At 49.3% G+C, this 26,272-nt stretch overlaps 1 long non-coding RNA gene and 1 pseudogene across 1 annotated transcript; both read left to right on the forward strand.

Moving 5' to 3' along the window:
• Positions 1 to 8,538: 8,538 nt before the first annotated feature.
• LOC129393142 (leydig cell tumor 10 kDa protein homolog) lies at positions 8,539 to 13,551 on the forward strand (annotated as a pseudogene).
• Positions 13,552 to 21,778: 8,227 nt separating this feature from the next.
• LOC130540572 (uncharacterized) lies at positions 21,779 to 25,996 on the forward strand. The gene is made up of 3 exons (XR_008954567.2): positions 21,779 to 21,827; positions 22,294 to 22,421; positions 25,360 to 25,996. It is a non-coding gene; the product is annotated as an uncharacterized LOC130540572 (long non-coding RNA).
• Positions 25,997 to 26,272: the final 276 nt, after the last annotated feature.

The raw sequence follows: 26,272 nt of genomic DNA on the forward strand, positions 1-26,272 counted from the left end.
TCTGTATGAAAGGGAGTGTATAGGGGAGAGCTGGCTCACATGATCAGAAGGCAAAGTCTCACGATAGGCTGTCTGCAAGCTGGGGAAGAAAGAAACAAGTAGTGGCTCAGTCCAAAAGCCTCAAAAGCACGGACGCTGACAGTGCAGCTGTCAGTCTGTGGCCCAAGGCCTGAGCGCCCCTGGCAAATCACTGATGTAAGTCAAGAGTCCAAAGGCGGAAGAACCTGCAGTCTTCCAAGGGCATCAGAGGAAGAGAAGGAAGCATCCAGCATGGGAGAAAGATGAAGCCAAAAGACCCAGCAAGCCAGCTCTTCCCCCTTCTGCCTGTTCTAGCCATGCAGACAGATGATTAAATGGTGCCCATCCACATTGAGGGTGGGTCTTCCTCTTCCAGGTCACTGACTCAAATGTTAATCTCCTCTGTCAACATGCTCACAGACAACATCCAGAAACAATACTTTACCAGCTATCTAGGCATCCTTCAATCCAATCAAGTTGACACTTAATAGTAACCATCACACACCTATAGGCTGTCAAGGGCTGTGATAGGCACTGCCTGGAGGGTTGTGGAAGGATCCTCAGAGAGAACAGCTTTGTGCAGGATCTTGAAGATATGGAGGAGTGGATGTGTGTGCATGCACAAGTGTGTGTGTATGGGATACACACACATGTCATATACTATACATATACATATGCCTTTCCTCTGTCTCTCTCTGTATATATATCTATATATATATGGCAATGATTGCTTTGAGTTGGGGGAAAGTCTTAGCTTTTAAACACAGAGAGAGGGATTGAAAACAGAACCCTGATCTAGGAGTTTGCCAGTGCTCAGGACAGTGGAATTGGAGGAAGGTGTTCTTGTCCCAGCTTTTAGGCTGGAGGCAAAAGGTGGTCTCAGCTCATTAAGTAAGGATGGCCCTGGATCTGTAGGGAAGAACCAGAAAGGAGAAAGGGGTGAGAACTAATAAGCTCATATGGCTCAGGGCTTGACAGTACCATTCCTGGTCATCCTTTGTGTGTGCAGCAACAAAGGTCAGCCTTTGATTTGCTCTCTGGGTGACTCCTGTCCTCCATGCCACCCTCCATGGAACCTCCATGGATCCCTGCCTCAAAGTCAGGGTCACTTGGGCATGTATTCATAGCCACTTCTTCTGGGTTCTCTGTTGTGTGGCCTGGGTCGGGTAGGGTCTTGGCACCCCATCACTGCCCTTGCTTATCTGCAGCAGCTCTGGTGTGTGCTCACTGTTCGCAGTGTTAGTCCTGAATCACTCACCACAACTCACTTGCCTTGTGCTGTCCAATCTTACTTCAGTTGTCCTGATGACTAATGCGATCACTTCCTCTCTCAGTTCTTAATTGTTTTGGTTTGTATTTGGCACATGCTGTTGTTGTCTTCTGGGTTTTGTCTCCTCTTAGTGATGATGATGATGATGATGATACCTATTTGGTGATAATGATTCCTCACTCTCTGTCCCAGCAATACAATGGAGAATGTCTTATGCACATTTTCTCTGACCCAGCCCTGGGCTGCTACTATCATGAAGCAGGGATGACTCAGACTCTGCTGGTCTCAGCTTTGCAGATGCGATCTGGACCATTTCCCTGCCTGGGAGCAGGATGGGAGCAAAATTGATGGAAGCAGTAGACATGAGACACTCTTTGTGAGGTGTCAGCTCCAGGCTCTTTGTGGGGTTGGAGACTTTCTTGTACCTTCTGCATATTGCCTGCTTTTCTGCAGCACTCCCAGCAACCTCTTTTCACTGGGGCAGAGAGAACCATGGTGATGGTATTGAGGGGATTGGATTCAGCCTGTAGCTCATCAGGGTCATGTGTGGGATGGAGGCCACGCATGAAAATCAACCTGCTTGTTATGTGGTGAATGTATGTGGTTTGCCTCCCCAGCCATCATTCTCTCTTCTGGCAATAGCCTCACTCCCATCTATGTATTACTCTCAATCAGTGTGTTTGGGGTGGGCTCCAAGGTGACTCTATGAGCTAAGCCCAGGTTTGTAGCCTGCCAGTGTATCCCCCACTGTGACCACAATGAATGGGTCAGGGGCCCATCCCTGAATCGGTCAGAGCCAATAAGTTTCCAGAAGACTTTCAATGGAATTGTTGAGAAAGAGGCAGTGTTTTTTCCCACTGGATGTGCCATGTCCATCCACGACCTAGGCCACCATGGAAGATGGAAGAGCTCTTAAAGAGGAAAAGAAATGGAGCCCTAATGACACCAATTGAGTCCTTAATCTAGTTGTGTGTGAAGTGAGACCTATCTCTAGACTTTTAAAAAATTTCATGAGCCAGTACATTCCCATTCTTTTAATTAAGCCAATCTGAGTTGAGTTTTCTGTCACTTACAACAAGGAAGTCCTGACAGATACAGTCCTGTGACCTTTGGGTCAAAGTCACCTCATCAATATGCTCAAAGATTGTGTGAATTTGAAGTGAATTTCTTTGTTTTGCTTCTTTAGTTGGGTGTCACCTTGTCCTTGTGTTATGATCAACTTTCTAATTCAAACTATGTTGACACTGCCTTAAACGGTTCTTTGAACTTATCTAGAGTCCATCAAACCAAGGTCAGAGACCCATAACCCACGTGCTATCCTATGGGGACCAACAGGTCGAGTATATAAGGTTACTTGGAACAACTCCTTGGGAGGGTGGGAGGAACTTTCAGTTATCCATCGATTTCTGGGATTCTTTTATGTTATTGGATAGGAGGTAGAGGACTTCTGACCGTCTGGGCTTCCAGTCTCAGGGTCCAACTTACCATTTGCATGTTTCTAAAGAGGACAGAATGGTTGTTCTCACAACTATTTCCTGGCTCTACAAATAGCACAACACCGTCATCGTCCCAGAGGCATGGCCCAAATCCTGGCTGTCCTGTAACAGGAGCTGTTGCCACCAAGTGACTTATTTCATGGTGAAACCTTCCAGAAATGGGTTTAGACATCGTTGGAATGTGTATGTATTTTTGTGCATTGCATTTTGGGGACATTATTTGATCTAGTTGGCAAAGTGAAGCCAGATGAGCTGAGAGCATAGGTCATTTGGGCTGCCAGCTTTCTGCACTTAAATATTCTGCTTTATTCCCCTCACATTTCTACAGAAGTTCAGCTTTCAGAACTATGCAACAGTATTTGGACACAAGACTCTGTAAATGCCAATAATCTCTGTAAATCATCTATGTGTGTACATGAATCCAGGAAAAATAAAGGAGCATTGTGGTCAAATGTGTGGACCCTGAAGTCTGCACACCTGGGTTCCTCATTCACCTGAGGAATGAGGAATGTCTGTCTCGAGGAAGAGAGGAATGTTGGGGACCACATTTCTTTTGTCTTTCCAAAATCAGCTGGGGTGTCACTGACTCACCAAATTCCTCCGTGTTTCCCATTTACAGTCTTTTTGGGCTGCTTCATCACACCACGAAAGGGAATGTATTCTGGATCCTTGTCTTGCCATATTATTTGATTATTTATTATTTATTGGTCTATGTAAGCCTTTCCTCCCTCTCTAGCCTGAAACTGCTGGGTGGGTCAAGGCTGTGCCTATCCCGCTCCCCACCTGAGATCTATCACAGTGCCTGCATGTTGAGGGTGTTTGGTATGGCCTTGTTGACCCTTGGGCCCTTGCTGCCATGGTGATGGGGTTGGCCAGTAGGTGTGAAGGAAGAGCCTGAGGGCAGAAGTTAGGGGTGGGAGGAGAGGTGTGGGTGGGGTGGCCCAGGGAGTGGGGGTCCAGTGAAATAAGGAGGCTAGAACTTTGCTTCTTTGTCCGAGAAAGGTTCATGTGGCCCATTAGCTTTACTGAGAATGGACCTGGGTTCATGGCCTGAGGTGGAGCTAGAGACTTGGAAGGAACCACGGCCATTTAACCAAGGTCCATTGCCCTGGTGATGTGGGGTCCTTCCCCTGGGCCAGCCCTTCTCTTGGGCCAGTTCTGTTAGGTGGTCTGTGTCCTGCCCCATGGGGTCTGAAGGACATAGAGGGGCTAATGGCCAAAGAGCTATGGGCAAAGGACTTTCCCTTATTCTTCTTGGATGGGAAGCATGGAGGGGACCTGGAGTTGGTCCCTGATCCTCTACTGTCTGCAGCCGTATCCTCAGGATCTCATGGAGGCAGGAAGACCCAGCCTTGCTCTCAAAGCAGCAGCCCTGATTCCTACCACCTCTGCCTCAGCTTGCCCGCTGCGCCTCCGTGGGAGCCCCTCCTCAACTATAGGCCCCAGCACATTGGCAGCATGCTCAATTATTGACCAGGGAAGAAACTTACAGCTCACTAGAGGAGTGACCCTGCCCCTCCATCCCCCACCTGAGATGGTCTGGGGTCTCTTGCTGGATCCCAGATGTGCTTCTGTGTGTGTGTGTGTGTGTGTGTGTGTGTGTGTGTGTGTATGAGGGAGAGACAGAGAGATGGAGGGGGAGAGAGAGAGAGAGTCACTATAAAATTGGGGGAGGAGAGCAAGTGGAAAGTCACAGAGAGCACTTCTTCCCTCTCGGCTGCCCCAGTCCCCAGCCCTATGGAAGCTGCCTGTCCTGGGCATGAGGAGGCTGGGAAGGGAGTGCAGTACAGAGGGCACAGTGCTTCCAGGGCTTCTTACCTCCAGGAGTGTACTTTTGGGAAAGGAACTCAAATGTACAGCAGCTCCTCCTGGGTTACCAAGTGTGTAGACTTGTATAGGCAGCTGGGCCTGGCCCCTGAGCCGAGCCCCTGGGGCCGTGCAAAGAGGCTCTGACCCTCCTATTTACTGTCTTCCTGACTTGAGCACACCATCTCCCCTTCCACTGTCTCTACTTTTTCATCTGTAAAATGGGTATCCTACCACCCCACTCCAAAGGTTAGTCTAAGGAGACCACAGGTGAGGCAGCACTTTGCAAACTCTAATGTTCCTTGCCTCAGTGCTGATGGACATGGTGGATGACAGGGCACAGGAGCCCCACACTGAAGTGCTGGGGGTCCGCAGAGGGACAGGGAGGGACAGAAGAGGCTGCTCCAAGGAAGGGCGTTTGGTTCCCACAAGAGTCGTGGATCTTTGTTTTCTTGCACTGGGCCACAAGGAACCAGAGGCTCAGCAGGGCTTTGGGGTCGTGGATGCAGGCAGCTGCAGGGGATGGAAAAATAGGCACAGTCCCTCATTGCCTCAGATTTATCTAGTTCTTTGTCCCTGGTCGCAGAGGGTACCTTTCCAGACTGTGGTGGGAACTACAGGGGCCCTTGGACCTTCAAGTGTGATTTTATTTATTTATTTATTTTTATGGAGGTGGTTCTAGGGAACTCAGGAAGAAAGCTGGCATCCTGGCATTGGCCACCCCTAAAAATATGATGTGATGTGGCTAACGAGAAAGCATAACAGGCCTGGCTCTGCATGGCCTAATATAGCCTGGCATTCAAGCCTCAACCTTGACGTAAATGGGGATTGGTAATTGAAAGCACGAGAGGTCTCTTGGATGGGATGACGGGGAGCCTGCTGCGATCTCTGAGGTGGGCATGCCAAGGGGATCGGAAAAGTGGCCCCAGGGGACTGTCCTGGGTTTCCCAGTGTGGGTGGGGTTGGGGCCTGGATGAGGACACCCCCCTGCAGCCTCCTGCCCACACTCTGCCTAGCGGGTCAGCATCAGACTGACCAGTCCAATTAGCCCTCATGGGGAGGAGTGGTGGGCTCAGCGCCACCAGAGGTCATAAATTCCATCACCCTGACCTCTTGAGAGCAGAGTGGACCAATCTCTCCATTCCCTTGCCTTGCCAGCACCCTGGCTAGCTGGTTTTGGCCCTACATGGACTCTCTGAGAGAATGTGGCCCAGTCCTCCCCCTCAAACAGAGTATTGATGCCAACCTCGAGTGTGGAAGCATCATGGAGGCAATGCCAGACGCTTTTTCTTCCTCATCCTCTCTCCTTCTCCTGCAAAGACACAGATCCATGAGTCAGCGAAGAAGCTAAAGGACTCTGATGCTATTTGGTACTGACTTGCGACTCAGGTCTGGGGAGGTAGAGGGGGCAGAATGTGGGAGAGGAGAAACAAGTTTGGGAGTGAGAATGGTTTCCCTGGGGCCACCTTGTAGGGTGACCACTTCATCTCTGTTTGCCTTGGGCCTTCCTGGTTTTGGCACTGAAAGTCCCAAATCCCAGAAAACCTCTCAGTCCAGGGAGAACTGGGATGGTTAGTCATCCTTTCCCATCAAAACCTCTGAAGTCTGCTCCTCATGGGAGAACCATCTCTGGACTGGTGTCCCAGGTGACTCAGCCAAGGACCCAGAGCCTCCTGCTGGCAGAGCTAGGACTTGAATACAAATCCAGGGCTGTTTGCCCCCAGCCTGCATTACTCAGGTCCTTCCATGAAGTGGGACACCTGGTTCTCTCCAATGATCTTGGCCAAGGCCTTTCCCCAGGATGGAAGTGGTGGTGAAATAGCCAAAAGAGGGAGGAGAGGGGTGAATGAGTCACCCCTGGAGATAAAAAAATAAGACCCTGCAGCTCACCCTGGCTCAGAAATGTGGGATCCCAAGAGGGGAAAGATGCGATCTCTGCCCTTAAGGAGTTCATATCCTGCTTAGAAAAGTGCAGTGGACTTGCCTTTGGGTGCCTGGCTCAGGTGCCACTCAGTGCCACCTACACACACTCACCAGGAAACAATAGACAAAGGGTGTGGCTTATCAAGATTGCATTACTCTAATTTCCCTTATAGAATGTATTCATTCAAGAAATATGTATTGAATATTTGTTCTTAAGCATGCTGTTCCTTGTGTTTGAAACATACTCTTCTCTTTTTCCCTCCTTCTCCTCTTTCACCCCCACGTCCCAATTCCACCCATTCCTCAGGTCCCAGCTCAATAGGTAATATTTATTGAACACAGTATGGATCAGGTGCCATAGTAAGCACTTTGCACTGCTTTAATTGAATACATTTAATCCTCATGAAAACCATATGATTCTATTATACCCATTTCACAGATGAAGAAACTGCGTGGTTAACCGGCTTGCCCTGTGACACATGGCTGTTCTCTGTTAGGCTGGGTTGTAGCCTGGCGTGCACCTTCCCTGCAAGGAAGGCTTTCCTGAGCCCCGGTGCCCAGTTTCCAAAGCCCCTATAATTAGTCTCTGCTGGAGCACTTGTCACCAGGCTGTGACACACAGTCTCCTTGTCTTTCTCCTCCATGAGATGGGGTTCCTGGAGGGTTGGACTCCTTCCTGCTGTATCCCTGATAGTAGGCATTGAGGAGGAGTTTGGTAAATACCTATTGGATGAATAAATGAATGAATTGATGGATGAATGAATGAGTTGCCTCAATGGCCACAGGAGCTCTGAGGTCCTCAGCAAAGGCCTTTGTTTTGTCGCTGAGGGGCACTCCACACTGGCAGCATTGGGCCAAGAAGCTCTTGATGGCACAAGGCAAACAGCCCTTCTGAATAACCATATAACTGTGACATCAGGAAACAAACTGATTTTTAAATACTAAAATAAGTTTAAACTTTTTAAGGTAAATGACATTCATGAATTCTCAGGATGAAACTGAGATTTGGAGGAAATTTAATGCTTGTGTTGGTGTCGACAGACAAGTCTCAAATTTCACCCTTCACCCAGCCCCCTGCAAATTCTCCTCTGCTGTTGGAGTGATTTGGGGAAAATGTTTGAGAAATGCCGCCTAGAGTAGCTGGCTGGAGCTCAGGACATGGGATGTCTGGATTCAGCGTGGGCTGAAGGAAGGGCATTTCAGGGAGGGGCACTGCAGGAGCAAAGGTACAATAATGGGGACAGGCGGACCTCTGCTTGTTCCTTGTTCCTGGAGCTGGGTGAGCAGCCAGTCCCTGTGAACAGCTCTGAACATGCCAATAGCTGTTGCAATATACGATTGGCAGCCACATCCCGAAGTACCACCACCACCATCACTTGGAAAACCTCACACTATTTTTAGTCCCTTTAGCTCAAGAAAATATTATATCATTTCTTTTCCTCCCTACAAGCCAATTCATTGTTGATCTTGTCCCGTCGTAAAACCGTGTTCTCCTTTTTAGCTGTGCGAGACCAATCAGGGGTGGGGTGGAGTCCCTCTGCTATTTTCATATTTTGTGTCACTTGTTCACATGGGAAAAATCATGACATTTTCCCACGTTGGGGGCCCTGTGCAACCTGGCTTTGAATTTTAAGCAAGTAATCGCTCTGGATCATGTGAGGGGGCCGATGAGAATGACCGACCTGCAGGGCTCAGGGTTCCAGGCGCCTGATGTTGGCATGACTGGGGCTCGATGCCGATGATCTTGTTGATTTTAGAAGCATTTCCAAGAAAAAGAGGAGGAACCAGTGCCCTGTAGAGTGGTGGGAGAAAAGAGGGGCAAGATCCTCCGTTGGAGGAATCTGCTCTGATTCAGCAGGAAGGCCGGGAGATGCTTGGTAGTTCCAGTTCATTGCAGGTTTACAAAATGCTTTTCCACCTTGATCTCTTTTGGTCAAAGTTCTGGGAGTTGGGTTGGGCAGAAGGCATGATCTGCCTCCTACAATTGAGGAAACAGAAAGGGCCAGAAAAACAGCCCAGCGCCCCATGGAGCTGGAAGGGGCAGAACCGGGCTGCAACTGGAGCGGCGTAGTGACTGATGTGATGCGTCAGGGGTTCAGACAAACATGGGTGTGTATCAGGCTTTTCCATTTACTGGGTGAGTATCTGCACAGTCACTTCTCTTCTCTGAGCCTCAGTTTTCTCAGCTGTAAAATGGGGATGATATCCTCTCACAAGTTGGGTAGAATGTGATGATGGATGTGAAGTATGTAGTAAGTGCTCAATGTATGGTCTGTATTCATACTATCAAAACTATTTCTTGCTGCAGATTTCCCCTCTCTCTACGTATCTTGCCCAATCTTCACCTCTCTCTTTACCAGAGGGTCCCATCTGTTATCTCTTTCAACTTGCAGCCAAAGAAGCTTAAATACTATGTAAATAGTTTAAAAATTCAAGGCACAGACATGTCTGTTGTGTTCTGGATCTGCCAAGAGACATCCTTGCCATTTCTCTGCCACTTCTAGCTCCATGGGCCCCTGGGCTACTTTTCTGCCCATTTGTTTTCTCAGTTGTAGGAGGAAGATGATGCCTTCTGCCCACCCAAAATCCCAGAACTTTGGCCAAAAGAGATCAAGCTGGGAAAGCATTTTGCAAGCTGCAATGACTTGGAGATATGCGTGTCCTTTCAGCAGTGAAAGGGGATTAAGAGAAGCTGCCGCCGTGGGCCGGAGTCTGACCTGGCATCATCTGGACAATGGCTGGCATTTGTGGGGCTGTGAGTTTCTAAGAAGGAAATTACCTTGGCACCTTAGCAGTATTAAGCAATGGGCAGCTGTCTAGAGCCCCATCTGTAGGGAACACACACAAAAAAATCCACTGGAAATTTAATGTCACAGGCAATGTTTACCCAAGTGCTTTCAGGGAAAGTTTGATGAAATGGGAAGATCCTTTTTGGATAAGCTGCGTGGGATACAGCATAGTCTCCCAGAGTGAGTGCCAAGAGCATAAGATGGTCCCTAAATAGGGTGGAGACAACCATCTGAGGAGCTTTCAGTTTGCTGGGTGTATTTGGGGCCAAAGCGGAATGGCTTGGGGAACCCCTTTGCCGCGGGATATGTGGGTCTCTGTATCATGAGTCCAGGCTGAGGCTGGAAAGCTGGAAAGGGAGGAAGGTACAGTGAATATCAGGCATGTGACTGTCCTGCTATTAAGTCATTTACCCAGACTGTCCCACCCCAGCCTGAGGTTGACGTGATAGGGGCGCATATATTAGGCAGATGCTGTGGGAACTCCCTGAATGATTGCCCAGCTCTGGGGTGGACCTGGTCATGCTTAGAGGAAAACAAACACTGCCAGGCATTCAGGTGGCCCGGGAGGTGGGGGTGCTGGCAGTGAGTGTGTCTCACAAAGGCCACTGCCCTAGAGGCAAAGGCTGGTTGGAGGCTGGCCCAGTTCCTTCTGTTCCTAATCCTACAGAATCTCCTTGAAATTTCATGGGCCTCAGGGGTGACCTTGGATGAGGGATTGAACGCTCCATGGCAGAAGCTTCACTTGGTAGTGAAAACAGCAACCTCTCCACCACCCAGTACGAATGAGCCACAGCTCCAGGCCTCCTGCCATTCACATGGTCTAGGCAGATGGTCCAGCTAGTAGCTGTGCATGTGCTGAGCTCCTGCTGTGTGCCAACTACTCTGTTAGGTGGCTCCTCCTGTACCCAGTTTTTAATACTTCCAATAAGCTTGCAAAGTCAGTATTAGAATTCTCATTTTGTAGAGGAGGAAGCTGAGGCTGGGGTTAAGGATTCAGCCTCTAGGGGGTTGGGGACTCAGTCCTGGTCTAGAAGGACCCTCCCTCCCATGCATGTCTTCCAGTTCTAAAGTCCACACTGGATGAGATTTCCAGTGTCCTGCCCCGCTTGCTGGGTCCTTGTGGGTTTTCGTTGTGGGTCAGGGAACTTCAGGATTCACAGATGCCGGCTGACTTAGGGTCTGGGGAGCTGGGCTCCCACCCTATTAGGGACCAGCCATAGCTGCTGGGGCCTCCTACTTAGGTGAAGAGGAAGCAAATAGACAGTTGTTTGTGGGGCCCTGCACAGAAGGTGGAGGCGTGCTCAGGGGAATGGGGTGGGACTCCTTCTCCCTGCACCTTTCCAGCTTTTCTGGGCACTTGGTAGTGGGAACCCCAGGGGCCAGTATTGCTTTTCTTCTGCTTTTTGGGGGTGGAGCTGGGAGGTGTGAAAAGGAAATGGAGGCCCTGGGCAGAGGTCAAGCACAGAGGATCAAAAGACCAATGTGGTATTTGCTTGTCCCGTTTCCTTGCCAAAGGCCACCCCTGAAGCACAAAGCCCGGATCTTCAGAACTTGAGCCTTGCTGTCCTTCTGGAATTCTGGACTGAGACAGGGCAGGGGGCCATGGCCAGATGGATTCTTGCCTCGTTCTAGCCAGGGGAACAGCTGACTTTTTGGGCTGGACCAGGAATATGGCTGGCCCCTCACCCACTTTAGGAATCCTAATTGATTTCTTTTTTACATTGCACTTTGCAACTCCCTTCTCCTGCAGGTGAAAGGGGAAATTGGAAGGCAAAACCTGCGGTGGCAAGACCTTGAACATTTCTTATCATCTCCAAGTGCAGGGTGGAGAGAGTGACAGCTTTATGATGATTAACCTGTGGGTCTGCTGCGTTGGAAAAAAATTAATCTCGAGGCCCAAGACCCCCCCCACCCCTGGTCACTTTTAAATGCTACTTTCTCAAGGCTATGAACTTGATTCTTCCCCTCCAACTCATTGTGTTTATTTTGAATAGTACTTCTTAGGAACTTTTACATTAAGCTTTACTAGCTGATGTTGCTTAGTTTGGACTAACGTCAATAATAGGCTTATTTCCCTGGTGTAATAATGGAAAATATGCTTCATTTCATGTGCCTCCTCGGCTAAATTGTGGTAGTAACATGGAGCTCTGTATTAGGAAGAATCTGGGGCCAAGACCAGACTCACCAGAAAGTAGTGCTGTGATTGATTAGCAATGCCTGTCATGGCCATGGGAGGCAGGAGTGGGGACACCTGTGCCATCCCCTATTTAGGAGATTAATTTCCCCACTCCTATCTGTCTAGTCTGTAGCAAACAGACCTTTAACATAAAAAGTCAATGCTCTTCTGCAAGGGTCCAATATGCTGTACCCAGTAGGGCACCGTATGCACTCCAGAATGGTCTTGCTTTTCACCCAGCTTTCGGAGTGAAAAAAAAAATTTTTTTTTGAGACAAAGTCTCACTCTATCGCCAGGCTGGAGTGCAGTGGCACAATCTCGGCTCACTGCACCCTTCTCCTCCCGGGTTCAAACGATTCTCTTGCCTCAGCCTCCTGAGTGGCTGGGACTACAGGCGCCCGCCACTATGCTCAGCTAATTTTTGTATTTTTGGTAGAGACGGGGTTTCACCATGTTGACCAAGATTGTCTTGATTTCTTGACCTCGTGATCCGCCCTCCTCGGCCTCCCAAAGTGCTGGGACTACAGGCATGAGCCACTGCACCCTGCCCAGAGTTAATTTTCTACAAAATAGATACCATCAGCTCCCTGCCACCTACAGCAACACACATAGCCCTTCAACACGTGGACCCAACTTTTCTCCCTGGCCTCATCAGCAATACTCCTGCACGTGCACCTTACAGTCCAGGTGTGTGGAATTTTTCTCATTGTGTTCGGAATTCACAGTGCTCTTTCCTACATACTTGCATTCTCATGTGTGTTCCCTTTGCCTGGAACATCTCTTCCTTTCTTCTTATCCTTTAAGATCCAGCTGGCCTCTTCCGCTGCGTGCGGGATCCTAGCGCAGGGGCAGCGCAAGTTCCAGGCGCCCAAGCCAGCTAAGAGGCAGCGGCGGCCTCTGAAAGGAACCGGGGCCGCAGGAAAGACGGTCGTGTTACAGCTCCCAAGAAGGCGTGCGTCGGTCAGCAGCAAAAGCTTAAGAAGAATCTAGAAGTCAGGATCTGGAAGAAGATCGAACATGCCGTGGTGATGAAAGCCAGCAACAGCCTGCCCAAGAAGCTGGCACTGCTGAAGGCCCCGACCAAGAAGAAAGGGGCGGCTGCTGCCACCTCCTCCAACAAGACACCTTCCTGAGGACTCTGGCCCCAGCACAGGCCAACACTGCAGCCCCCACCTCCATGACGGGACCTTACAGGTGATCCCACAGGCTGCATTGTCAGGAAGACGACCCTGTCCCCCAGCACTGGGTCTCACCTAGAACTTCATTGGGGGCCTGGCCCTTGGGCAGCAGATCCTAGGGTGCTGAGAACCCAGCAATGGCCGGGAAGATACAGTCACCAATCTCATCTGCCCCTGTCCCCCTTCCCAGGTCCTACCTTCACAGGTTCAACCCAGAGCAATAAACCTGGCTTTGTCATTTAAAAAAAAAATCCAGCTAACATGTCAGTTCCTCCGTGAAGTCCTCTCTGATCCCTCCAGACAGATTAGTCCTTCCCTCCATCATCTGTATTCCCACAGCATTCTGTTCATTTTTCTGTCATAGCACAGGGACATATAGACAGACAACTAAAGACGCAGCAAGCTGTTTCCCATTAGACTGGCAGCCTCTGGAGGGCAGAGACCACCACGGGATGCCGCGGTGTAGCACTGCCCCTGGCTCCCAGAAGACGCTTGGTGAAGGATGACTGAAGCAATCAACGTGAGGATGAATGAACTCCAGGATGTGTTGTAAAGTGACTTGAATTTTGATTCCCATTTGTTCGAGCCTGCCAAGGCTTAAATCGCATTTGTTGGAATGCGAGGAAAGGAGGAAGAGTGGTGATTGAATGTGCTTGATAAAACTTCTCTAGTCTGTGTTTGGAATAAAAATGGGAAGCTTGAGATAAAACGGTACTTGTTTCGGTGCTGAACAGGCTTCTCCAAGCAGGGCCTCGTGTCTAATCCTCCCCTAGAAGTGGGGAGGGTGGCACCAGGCTGGGCACTGTCCTGGGGTCAGTATAACGGGTGGCAGTGGGATGGAGGTGGGAGACACCGTTTCCCCGGTGGGAGGGCATGGATGGTTCCACAGAGGGGCAGCCAGAGCCCAACATGCAAGGGTGGGGTTTGTCGGGTGGGGCAGCTGTTCCAGGCAGTGAACAGCATGTGCAGGGCATGAGCTGTGTGCATTAACTTCCATCACACGCCAGGCACCGTGCTGAGCAGGGGGAGCATTCCCTGCTTCTTTCTAATCCAGATCCCCAGCTCCACCAAGCTGCATCCCAAAATGTAGTGTTCACTGGTCTGTTGATTTTACTTTTCTTGGGTAGCTAGTAGACATAATTTGTGTATCTGTGTGGAATATGGCATCTCTTGGAGGTGACTGGTGTTGTAGGCTTCCTACAGAGTTGGCTGTGACCCTGTCATCATTCTCACACTTGGTGATATGGTTTGGCTCTGTGTCCTCACCCAAATCTCATCTTGAATTGTAATCCCCATGAGTCTAGGGAGGGACCCGGTGGGAGGTGATTGGATCATGGGGGCAGTTCCCCCATGCTGTTCACATGATAGTTAGGAAGTTCTCATGAGATCTGATGGTTTCATAAGGGACAGTTTCCCCTGCAAGCTCTCTCTCTCCTGCCACCTGCATGCTCTCTTCCTCCTGCCGCCTTGTGAAGAAGGGATGATTGCTTCCCCTTCACCTTCTGCCATGATTATAAGTTTCCTGAGCCATGTAGAACTGTGAGTCGATTAAACCTCCTTTGTTTATGAATTACCCAGTCTCAGGTATGTCTTTATAGCAGTGTGAAAATGGACTAATACACTCAGCTTCTCTGGCTAACGGGAAAGGCAGGGAGGGAGGGTGACACTTGCAGAGCTGCCATTGCAGCCCACCATCCCTCCCATCTCATGACCAGAAAGGGCAGAACGTGAGAAGCAGAGCTGGGATTTGAAGGGAGTCTGTGGGCCCCCTGGGGCTGAGCATGTGTAGCGAGCAGAAAGAGTTTGGGCCACTTCGAGTGTCCCCAGACCCTTCCCCCATCTCTTCCCACAGAACTGAGCTGGTGACGCTGCCTCGCAGGGCCGAGGAAGGTCAGTGCATTCAATCTGGTCCCACAGAGTCTCCCCCAGGGGGCAGCAAGGATTTCACTTGGGGCTCTGCCATGGTCATTCTCTGCTGACCCTGACCAAGGCCACGTGGGGTGGCTGGCACCATGCCCTGGAGATTACCTGTCCTCCATGTGCTCAGAGCTCAGTAGAGAAACAAGATTAATACTGACAGGCAAATAATACAGTTTGGATACAATCTGAAGCTATTTGGGACACAGGCACATCCTGTTCCTTACAGCACACCCCAGTTCAAACTAGCCACATTCAAGGGCTCAATAGTGGCATGTCCTTAGTGGCTATCATGTTGCGCAGCAAAGCCTCAAAGACTTAAACAAGTTATTTAGCCTTTCTGTGCCTCAGTTTCCTCATCTGATGGATGGGGACAATAAGAGTACCTACAGAGAATACACACATAGGGTTTAGCACAGCCCCAGGCTCAGGAAAACTTTGGTAAATGCTCATTCATTATATTGCTAGTGTTGAAGGCAGGATTGGGGGGTGTGCAGTTCTCCCACTTTGGGTTTGGCTTTGGGAAGCAACTTTCCTTCAACTTGGATCCTGTGTCCACCTCGGTATTAGCTCTTACTGCCCCTTAGTCTACTGGCCCATTCCTTCTGGCTTGCTAGGACTCCCAATACCTCCCTGGGCAACGAGCTGCTGGGCTATTATACTGGTGGGTGGAGGGGGAGATGTTTTCCAAAGGAGAGGACCACACCTCTGATCTCCTAGGGGACTACTTTGTCAGCTTGGTTTGTATCATGGGTATCTGGTTTATTAAATCCACGTGGCAGCTCATGACTCCTTTTAGCATGTTCAGGAGAAAGGCCAAAAGCCTAGGGCGGGGTGACCTGTATGGCATTTTGCCATTTGGCCGGTTTCTGTCATGTACAAATACAACAGTCCTTACTGGGCACTCCAGAAGTGGTGTTGTCCAGAGCAGAGGGGCCCAGCCTTGCTTCTTGCCCCTGGGCTGCGCTTAGTGCCTGCCAATCAGAAAGCCTTCCGTGATTAGGGTTGAAGATCAATGTTTCCTCAGCCCTTGGTAGGATCCATCAGCTCCCTGGAGAAAACAAGTTGCCTATCACAGCCAAGTAAGGGGTCAGGGCTTGGTATGGATGTCAGCCCTGGTCCTGGGCCCCCCACTGTGGGCTGCTGGGTCTAATGGGGTCTCCCTGAGGGGCCTGCTCCTTGCCTCACCTCCTTGCCTTGTCATCTTCCTTTCATCGTTTCATGGATTCCACAATTAATTCCTCCCTTTCTTCATTCATTTAACTAATATTTATTGAATACCAACTGTTCGCTCGGCACATGGTATACAATGGTAAACGCTGGATCCATGAGCTCACTGTCTAAGAGAGTAAGACACTAATCAAACAATCACACAAACAAATGTGCCACTACGACCACAGCCAGCGCCTGGATGTGAGGGAGGGCCAGCTGGCTTGCTTGGTTTGGTGTGTGGTTGGGGTGTTGGCATTGTCTTTAAAACTTTCCAGGTGATTCTAAGGTGCAAGCAGGGCTATGGCCCGCCAGCAGGGGCAGGGGCTGGGGTGGGGGTGGAGGGAGAGCATGTGGTGTGGGTGGGGGTTGGGCAGGAGGGAGTGCGTTCAATTCTATACCTGGGCACTCTCTGCAGCCCAGGTACAAAATCCAAAGCACTCCCTCCCACCCCTCTCTTCCTATCTGTGTGACTGTATGTGGGACATTTTGATACAGCCCCATCAAAATGCAAAATTGCTGTTTTTTATTTATTTTTTATTTTTTAGAGATAAGGTCTAGCTCTGTCACCCAGGCTGGAGTTCAGTGGCGTGGTCATAGCTCACTCCTGGGTTCAAGTGATCATCCCACCTCAGCTTTCCAAGTAGCTAGGACTACAGGCAGGCCACCATGCCTCGCTAGTTTTTTTTTATGTTTTATTTTCGTAGAGATGGGGTCTCACTATGTTGCCCAGGCTGGTCGTGAATTCCCAGCCTCAAGTGATCTTTCCACCTGAGCCTCCCAAATTGTTGAGACTATAGGCCTGAGCCACTGCACCTGCCCCTTCTTGCAATTTCCAAGTAACACATCCATCAGTTTTTTTTGACCTTCAGTTTTTTTTTTTTTTTTTTTAGCTTAAATGTTACCTGAGCCTCACTCCAGGATTAGGGATAGGAGGAGGCTGAGGAAGTGGGGAAGGATATTCGTTTTCACATAGTACTTGGTAAATCATGAAGAAAGTTGAAAACATAATATTACAATTTTTAAATTTATTTTTTTGAATAGGTAATATATTCATGTGGTTAAACAAAAAGGTTTTAGAGTGAAAAATCTCCCTCCCAGTTTTACTTCTGTGCAATTACCACCCCCTATCCTTAACAGGCAAGCACTTTTATTTTTTGTTTTATAAGTTTTAGTTTAAAAATCCTTTCCACCTCCCAGTTTTTTATACCAGAAGCAGTATAATGTAAACACTGGTCTGCCCCTGAACAATATATCTCTTGGAGCTCTTTCTACGTCAGCACATAAAGAGCTTCCTCATTCTTACTTTTTTTTCCCGAACAGCTGCACAGTACTCTGTTGGATGGATGTACTGTAACATCATAATTTCTTCAACCAGTCCTTACTGATGAACGTTTGTTTGTTTCCCACCTTGTTCTGCTATAATACATTACGCTGTAGTGAATAACCTTATAAATATGTCACTTCACATGTTTGCAAGTCTATCTGTGGGATAAGTTCTCAGAAGTGGGATTACTGTGGGTAAAGGGTATAAGCATTGCAATTTTGATAGATTTTACCAAATTGCCCTCTGTGGGGGTTCTTCCACCAGTAACGTGTGAGGGAGTTTGTTTCTCCACAGCCTGTCCAACAGGTGAGTTCTTAAACTTTTGGCTCTTGGCCAATTTTGTTAGACAAATGATATTATCTCAGTGTGGTTTTCATTTGCACTTTTATTATGAATAAGGCTGAGTATCTTTTCATAGAGTTAAGCGTCATTTATACATTTGTTTTCTTTTTTTCACATTTAAGTTCAGGGGTATATGTGCAGTTTTGTTATATGGGTAAACCCGTGTCATAGGGGTTTGTGGTACCATAAATTTGTTTTCTATGAACTGTCTACTCACATCCATTTGTGTGATTGTCCTTTTCTTAGCAATTTGTAAGAGCTTGTACATTTTAGAAAGATTAGCCCTCAATTTGTGATATGGCTTATAAATATGTCCGCTTAGATTTTTCTTGCTTATTGTTATTTTTTTTGAGAGACAGGGTCTCACTCTGTCACCCAGGCTGGATTGAGGTGGCACAATCACAGCTTGCAGAAACCTCGACCTTCTGGGCTTGAGCTATCCTCCCACCTCATCCAATCCCATCCCTCACCCATCCCTAGCTGGGACCATAGGCGTGTGCCACCATGCTTGGCTAAGTTTTAACTTTTTTGTAGAGACAGAGTCTTGCTATGTTGCCCAGGTTGATCTCGACCTGCTGGCCTCAAGCAAACCTCCTGCGTAGGTCTCCCAAAGGGATGGGATTACAGGCATGAGACTGCACCTGGCCTGCTTGTTATTATTTTTTTCCATGCAGAAGTTTTAATTTTTATTAATCAAATGGATCAGTCTTTTATGAGTTCTGGAATTTGAGTTTGACTAGAGATGTTACCCATGGCTTTATAGGAATTCTGCTGCTTTCGTCCAGGCATTTTGTAGTTTCATAGTTTTTAGTTTTAAGTCTTTGATCCCTTTGACGTTTATCCTGAAATATAGTGTGGGGTATGGTTCCGACTTTATTTTTCTCCAGATGGCCACCCAGTTGGTCCCATACTATTTATCGATTCAACTATATTTTCCTCACTGATCTGAGATGTCACATTTATCACATCCTCACTTCCACACATAGCGGGGTCTATTTCTTATATTTTTATTCTGTTCTATTGGGATATTTGTCTGAGCATATGCCAGTGACACTCTTATTACTGGGAATAGATAGCATGCTCTTTTTCATAGCTCTCTTTTTCCATTTCTGTGGATATGTTGGTTTACTTTTCTACACGAACTTTAAAATCAGTTTGTCTGCTCCTGTAACGTCACCCTCCACCCCTAATTGTGTTAGTATTTTATAGACAAGTGGTTAGGAATGTAGATGCTGGAATGAGACTGCCTGCATTCAAATCCCAATTGCCATTTTCTCTGTGAGTGGGCAAATTTCTTAGTTCTTTAAAACTTCAATTTCTCTATTGAATATTCCACACAGTATCCTGTTACGACAATATTCACAGAAGGAACCCAGCTAACACTGATTTCATTTACCAGGTACCAGGTACAATACACTTATTGCTGATGTTATGATTCTGATAATCATTATTGAAGTGTCTCCATGACAAATTGTCCCCACACCAGAACAACCATATCTCAATGTCATGTGTCACTGGAGGGTGGCAGAAGGAAGGGCTCTGGTAGCTTAGCTTGTCTATGACCATGAGATTGGGTGTGGAGGGCCTTCATGGCCTCTTGTCTCCAGTGGGAGAGCCTCATGTGTCCTGAGATTTAACACACATTGCAACCTCTGGGGGCTGGGAGTGTTGCCTGGACACACTGTGCCCTTCTAAATCTCAAAACACAACCCCCATCTTTCCTCCTCTCTCCACTTCTCAGCAACTTTCCTCATCATAGATATGTTCTTTGATTAAAGAAGAGAGAGGCCTGAATAATAAGAATGATGATAATAACAACATTTGCTGGTATTTCGTGTCTCTTATCCTCCCGACAACTTGGAAGGAGTAGCTGGGAAGGAATCTAAATCATGGTGACCATTCAACAATTGTCAGGATTTTTAGTTTTGATGCATAGCTTCCAATAAATCCTGTTGGGCTGGAGCTTGGCATCTTCCTCTTGCTACCTGGAGATGTGCAGCAGTGAGAATCAGTCTCAGGCCAGATTCCACCATGTGAAGAATGAGAGGTAAGTGTCCACCAAAGCATCACCCCCATGCCTGTGAGTGTGGAGGGTCCTTGGCATTTGGACAAGCACTGTGTGTAAGAACACTTCAAGAGAAGGAAACAGTGTTTTGGTGGCAGAACCTGCCATCCTTCTAGGAACACGAGGTGGCAGACCCCTCCATCACGTAGGGGTTGGGGCACACAGAACCAAAGGGAATTCTAGTCCCAGAGCTGTGCTGTGCCTCTGGGTTTCTGCATGCTTAAACCCTGTTTATGCAAAGGCTAGAATGCTGGACAGTCTTTCTAACCAGCCCCGATTCTTGACCCCTGTTTTTTATCCACGACAGGTGTGTCTGACCTACATGAGGTTAGGCTATAAGCCCTATGGTGTGAATTTAGATAAAGATAGTTGAAGTCCTTGATAGCACCTTCTAGAGCATGGGTTCCTGATAGGGAATTTCAACTGTTTACTAATTGCCTTAGGGTGAAGATGAAAGTAAATTTATACACATGTCTACATTTCCTTCATATTGTTTATACTTGAGTGTTTTAAAGTAATTAATAGATGAGATAATAGGGTCTTAATTCAACTCTGACTTCACACATGGGGAAACTAAGGCTGAAGAAGGCAAGTAACTTGCCCAAGGTTACATGGCCACTAAGTGGGATTCTGGAATTGAAACCTAGGTCTCTGCTGCCCAAAGCCTAGGCCTCTGCCCTGCCCAACTTTCCCTGAACAAGACTTAGAGCTCTCACAGTCCTAGTCCAAAGTCCCTCAGTAATGTCTGATGTAAGGTCTCTGACTTAGGGTGTCTTCAGACCCTTGGTTATGGGTCCCTGAAAGCTGGTCCCTGAAGGACTGAAGGAACTGGGGGGTAGGAGCCCAGGCCCAGATTCAGGCCCTGCAGTCAGACCTTCTATGTCCAGCTGTGTGATCTGAGGCAGGTTACTGCATGTCCTGAGCCTTAGGTTTCCCTTCTGAAGAGTGAGAAGGATGATTCCTGCATGAAATAGTGTGTATGAAGATTTAATTCAGTGCCTAGTACATACTAGATGTCCACAAACTGTTGCTGTCATCAGAAGGAATAGAGCACTCAACACAAACAGGTTTAATCACATGAAAGGTGATGTTTGGTTCATGCAACTGGAAAGTCCAGAGGTGGGTGGGTTGCAGGACTCGTTGGTCCAGGGCCTCAGTGATGTCACCAGAGACCCAGTCCTTTCCATCCCTCTATTCTTGTCTACAGTGACTGCCAGTAGGCCCATGCTTCGTGGCTGAACTCATAGACTGAGCCAGGGCCTGGTGATCCCTCTGAGTAGATGGGCTTCAGTCACAGGCTGTCTTTGGGACCAATGACCCTGGCCAGGAGATGGAATATGCCAGTTGGTGTGAGCCACTGGGGCCTACCCCTTGAACTGGAGGCTTCACTTCCTCCAGAGCACATGAGTGTGTGTGTGTACCTGGAAAGCAGGTGGCTGTTCCAAGGCCAACCAGGGTTCAGTTAGGAAGAGGAAAAGAGGGCTGGGAGATGAGTGGGCTGCTAACAAATACTGCGGTTTTTCTTATCCTTTCCCTCTTCTTCAGAAAGTACAAGGAAGGTTCCTCCTATGACCCCATCCCTACCCTGTGGTGAACCAGTTTCTTCTCTGCTGCACAGACAGCCAGGGGCCACTGCTGTCTTTTGTTGCTCGCATCTGTTTGACACCACCAACCTGTCCAAATGGGGTCCTCCAGGAGGTTTCTCTAAGAAGTCTTCTGGAGACCCCCAGCCCTCAGGGAGCCGTCCTCCTCTGAGGACCTCGGCCTCACAAGTTGGCGCTCAGGGACACTTTGTCCCACCATGCTTTTCTACCCTGTGGTGACTGACTCCTCCCAGATGAGTGGACACTTAGAAGCCATTGTTCTGACCATGCCTGTGATCCCACTCTTGACCCTTTGCCCAGCAGATGTCACCCCAGCCTTGGGTTGAGCTGCTCCTCACACCAGCGCAGGGCTGGGCACTGGCCTTGCTGCCTAAATCCTCCTGCCCTTTTCCCCCTTAGTGCCTTCACACTTGCTGCATCTTCTGCCTGAAAAGTTCTTCCCAGCGCTGGAGCTTCCATTTCCATTACAGTCTAGTGCACATGTCACTTCTTGGTGAGGCCCCTCACCACCAAAGAAAGCCATACTTCCTGTGATTCTTTATCTCAGCGCTTATGTTTCCTTCAGGCACTTTCCACAATGTGCAGTTGCTTCATGTGTAAGAACCCTGTCCCACAGAGGCTGGGGCCATGGCTGCCACATTCACTCTTTTATCCCCAGAATCCACAGCAGATGAGACAATCAACTTTCATTGAATGGACTACTGAGGGTAAGTGTTAGTAAGCCTGAAATCCAGCATGCACTTGGGGTATCCGTGTGACAACTGCTGCCGTTTATCCTCCTTCCTTGTCTCTGCCCATTGGTCTATTGTGGTTTCTGTTTGGGTCCCGGTGAACATCCCTGTTCCAGCTAGGCCTGGAGCCACCCTCTGAGTCACAGCCTGCCTGGCGGGGGTTCCAAGTTCCCAGCTAGCTGTGCCAGTCTCTGCACTTCCCCAGGAAGTGGCCTCAGCTCCTGCATCTCGAGCTTGTCAGCACCCTGAAAGCATCAGGTTCTATGGGTGTGATGGGGACAGGGTGCTTCCCCCCATTCATTGCTTCCACACCAATCTCACCTGGGAGGCCAGCCTGGTGTCTTCATCTGTTTATCTCTCTTCCTCCGCTTATCTCCAAGCAGAGGTCTTACACTAGCCCAGCTAAATTCTCCCTTTCTTCCTCTCTTCTCTCCCCTTCAAGGGCCTTGTCCTTGCTTCGTCACCCCCACTTCCCCTCCATGACAGAGCCAGGGATAGTAACAGCCACAGCCCTCGTGAGCCCTCTCTGTGCGCCAGGTGTGCTGCAGGCATATCCATGAACGAGCCCCGGTGAGTGCTCTTCTCTCCATCTCACAGATGAGGAAACTGAGGCAGGCACAGTTTGGGAAGTGAGCTGTGTTTGTTGGCCAGGACTTCTTTTGACTGGTGACTACATGGTCCAGGCTGGCTCATCAAAGCGTGCTCTTGTGAGTGGCCTGCCACCAGTGGGGACCGACGGGGTTCCCCTAGTGCTGCCAATGAGAGCGGTGGATGCCTCCATGTGGACTCCCGTCAGTAGCCCAATATTCCTGACCTCTCTTCTCCCAGGGGGATAGGTAGGATGAATGATTTCGCTGATAGGTGAATTTGGGAGAACAAACAGGTCTCAGGAACCCTCACCTTTTTCGCCTGCCTGCAGGGTGCCTGGGTTGCTACTGTTCTTGGTCACAGAGTGAGCCAGGGGAGTGGCAGCCTCCCTCCCCTGCCCGAGCTGCCCTGGAGCAGGACTGGGAGGGTTCAGGGCTGCAGGAACAGAGTAGATGATTTGTCTAGTTCTGGGGTTTGATATCAGAAGGCCCAGGTGCTTGCAGCTCTCAGCCCTATTCCCCCAAATCAGCTTTCTCAGCTGCTAAGGTGATATTTCGGTCTCTCCTCCTCTTCACTTCTCTCTCTTCACCATTGTTGGGACCTAGCAGGCAAGAGAAGGCCATTTACTGGGCCCCCTCCAGCCCTAACCCACAGCAATGAGGAGGTGCCAGGGGGTCAGTGGGGCTCTCTGACCCCTCCCAGGCCACCTCAGGGGGTGCCTGAGTGCCATCTCAGAAGGCTCTCTGGGTGACAAACCATTTTGGAGGGTAGTGTGCTGCCAGGCGAGAGAAATGAGGGGTTTGGGGTAGGGTTGCCAGATAAAACACAGGGTGCCTGCTTAAAATAGAATTTCAGATAAACAATGGGTAATTTTTTAGTATAAGTATGCCTCAAGCATAGCATAAAACATAATATGTTAGAAAAATTACTCATTATTTACCCAAAATTTGAATCTAACTGGGCACTCGGCATTTTCATTTGCTAACCCTAGTTTTGTTTGGCAACGCTAGTTTGGGTAGGCTCTGGATGTTTTGCAAGCATGACGTAGGGAGAGGAGAGGAGATGGAGTCCCTATATCTCTCAGAAGGCCTGCAGCTACCAGTAAGAAAACCCTGAGTCAAGGGGCATAGTCAGTGAGGAAATTTATCGTCGCTCATAGCAAGGAGTCCAGGGCCAGGCAGGTTTCCCCCTCAGGCTCTGGAGCTCCAGCTCTACCCACCCTGAGGCTCTCTCAGCTCTGTCCCTGGGATGCCCACCCCCAGGGTGCAGCATCCAGCTGTGGGTGTGATGGCCCGGGCCCCCTGCAAGGAGCCCTGTCCCTGTGTCCCTCCGGCAGGCTTGTGTAGACAGGGGTGGGGGTGCCTGAACTATTTGGGGTCTCCAGCTCTGAAGGAGGGGGGAGGTTGAGATGACGCCTGCCTCTCCCCTCGGGGTGGGCTTTGGTGGAGGTGGTGAGCTCTAAGATCGCCCTCTACTCCATAGAAGCTTCCAGGACACACCAGCACCTGCAGGCGCATGTCTTCCTTTCCCAGTCAGTGTTTCTCTGAGCATCCTGATTCAGATTCCAGGCACTGAAAGACCCTCCACAAATGTTTCACTGCTTCAGGTGCTCATGCCTGCCGCCCCACCAGGATTGACCCGTGCTCCCCTGTCTCTGTCCTCTGCCGGGAGTACATCTCCTCCACCGGTCTGTAAGTTCCTCTCTGAGGAACGTGCCCTGTATCCCCACGCAATCATTTCCAGGAGCCCTATGAATCTGCATTGTTACAGAATCTGTGAGAGGTCCCTGTGGACCTGCCCAGCCGCCCCAGGTGACAGGTGTTGGCGCTGCCATATCCCTCCCTCCCTCTGCACATCGAGCACTGGTCCTCCCCTGTTCCTAGCACGCAGCCTGGCACACGACAGATGTCCAACTGTTAACTGAGTTGTCCCAAATAAGCCTAGTGGCAGGAGCCCGGGCTGGCTGGGGATTGGGGGTCCAAGGCCACAGCCACCCTCAGGTCTGTCCCAATCCATAGGTCAGACAGTGGGTGGGGGTGGCCCTTTAATCGAGGGCAGGGGAGCGTCAGGCCGAGGCCAGAACGTTCAGGCTAAAGCTGCTTGAGCCTGACAGAGCTGGGAGCAAGGCCTGCTGGGGAGGTGCCTGGAAGGAGCTGTGATTTCAAGCAGCTCCCTTAGCGTAAGCTCTGGGCTTCTGCAACCCTGCAGAGCTCCTGTCTCCCTGGGTAGGGCTTAGAGGGTGAGGCCCCAGCTTTGTGACCTTGGCTCCTGCCGACAAGGGTGAGGAGGTGAGGGAGGCAACTGCCTCCCCCCCGATATCTGCTTTAGTTCAGACCCGGGAGCCATGAGTATTCTCCAGCATGATTCAGTTTAATGAACACTTGCTTAGAGCCTCCTCTGTGGTAAGGCAGGGTATCTCTCTCACGGGGTGTAATGCCCACATTTCTGCAGTACCAAATGCCAAGAATCAGGTTAAATATTTTAGGTATCTTTATCTCTTTTAACCTCATGACATCCCTGTGAGGTAGGTATTATTCTTATTCTTGTTCTCATTTTTCAGATGAAGAAACTGAGGTTCCAAGAGGTTCGATGACCTCACAAGTACATGGGCAATGCACAGCAGTGTGGAGGCCCCAGAGAGGGGAGCAGAGTGGGGCTGTTCCTGGGGGCCACTGCTACTGCTGAGACGTGGGGAGGAGGCCTAAGGGCAACCCCGAGGCCATGGAGCAGATGGCCTGTGTAGCAGTGGTTGTCAGATGGGATAGTGTGACTGTCTGACTGTCCTGGCAACATGGTAGTCCTGGTCTGGGGGTCTGGGGTAAGGACAGGCCAGTGTTTTCATGGGGAGCAGGCTGTTTGGACACTGCCACTTCCCTGGCCAGCTTATGCACTGATTCTTTTTCCCATTTGGCTCCCACAGGGCTTGGTAATGGAATTGAAGAAATCTGAATGAATTGTCTGATGCATCATGACTAAGCTTGGAATGTGCCAACTGTCCCCCAGGAGTGGCCCTTGGACAGCAGAGCTGGAATGCCGGGACTCTGAGTGCAGGAAGGAGGCCGTGCTCCGGGAGAGCCATTGACAGAGCTGCTCTGGAGTTCTGGAAGTGCTTGGAGGGTGTGGGCGTTGTCACATGAATCTGTGGCACCAGCCTGTTGGCTTTCTGGTGAAGGGGTGGTGGCACAGTCTGCTGCCGTGCCTCTGGTGGTCCACACAACCTTCACACAACCTTCTTCATTTCTGGTCAGCTTTGGATACTCCCAGGCTTTGTCACTGATCTCATTTTGACTTACCAGGAAGCTCCACATCTTGTTCTTTGTTAATTTCATGGAGGCTTGCAGGATAACTCTCACTTTATTTCCATGAACGCTCCATTTCAAGAATGTTCAGGAAGACTTTCATCACTTCTTTTGGGCCTCCACTTCCCTCCCACCTCCTTCCTACATCTGTTCCTCTCTAGAGTGAATGGTTTCAATTTTATCAACGTTTCTTCCTGTGGCTGTATGTTTAGGTCCTTTCCCCATGCTGATCACCAAATATAAGATTTATTTATATCCTACCTAACATGTACTCTTTAAAAATCAGGTGCCCATAATAATGATAGTAGCTAGGAGCTTTTATTGAGCTCAAACTATCCATGTACTTCACGTTCATATTCTCTTTTAATCTCACAATCACCTTTTGAAGTTGATATTGTTACCTCCCACGTTATCAATGAGGACACTGAGATTCTGGAAGGTTAAGTACCTCCCTTGCTCAAAGTTACACAGCAAACGAAGAGTAGAGCTGGGATGAGACCTAGGAATCTAGGCTCTGAGGCCCTCCACACTGCT

The sequence above is a fragment of the Pan paniscus genome, chromosome 8, assembly GCF_029289425.2.
Source record: "Pan paniscus chromosome 8, NHGRI_mPanPan1-v2.0_pri, whole genome shotgun sequence".
NCBI lineage: Eukaryota > Metazoa > Chordata > Mammalia > Primates > Hominidae > Pan > Pan paniscus.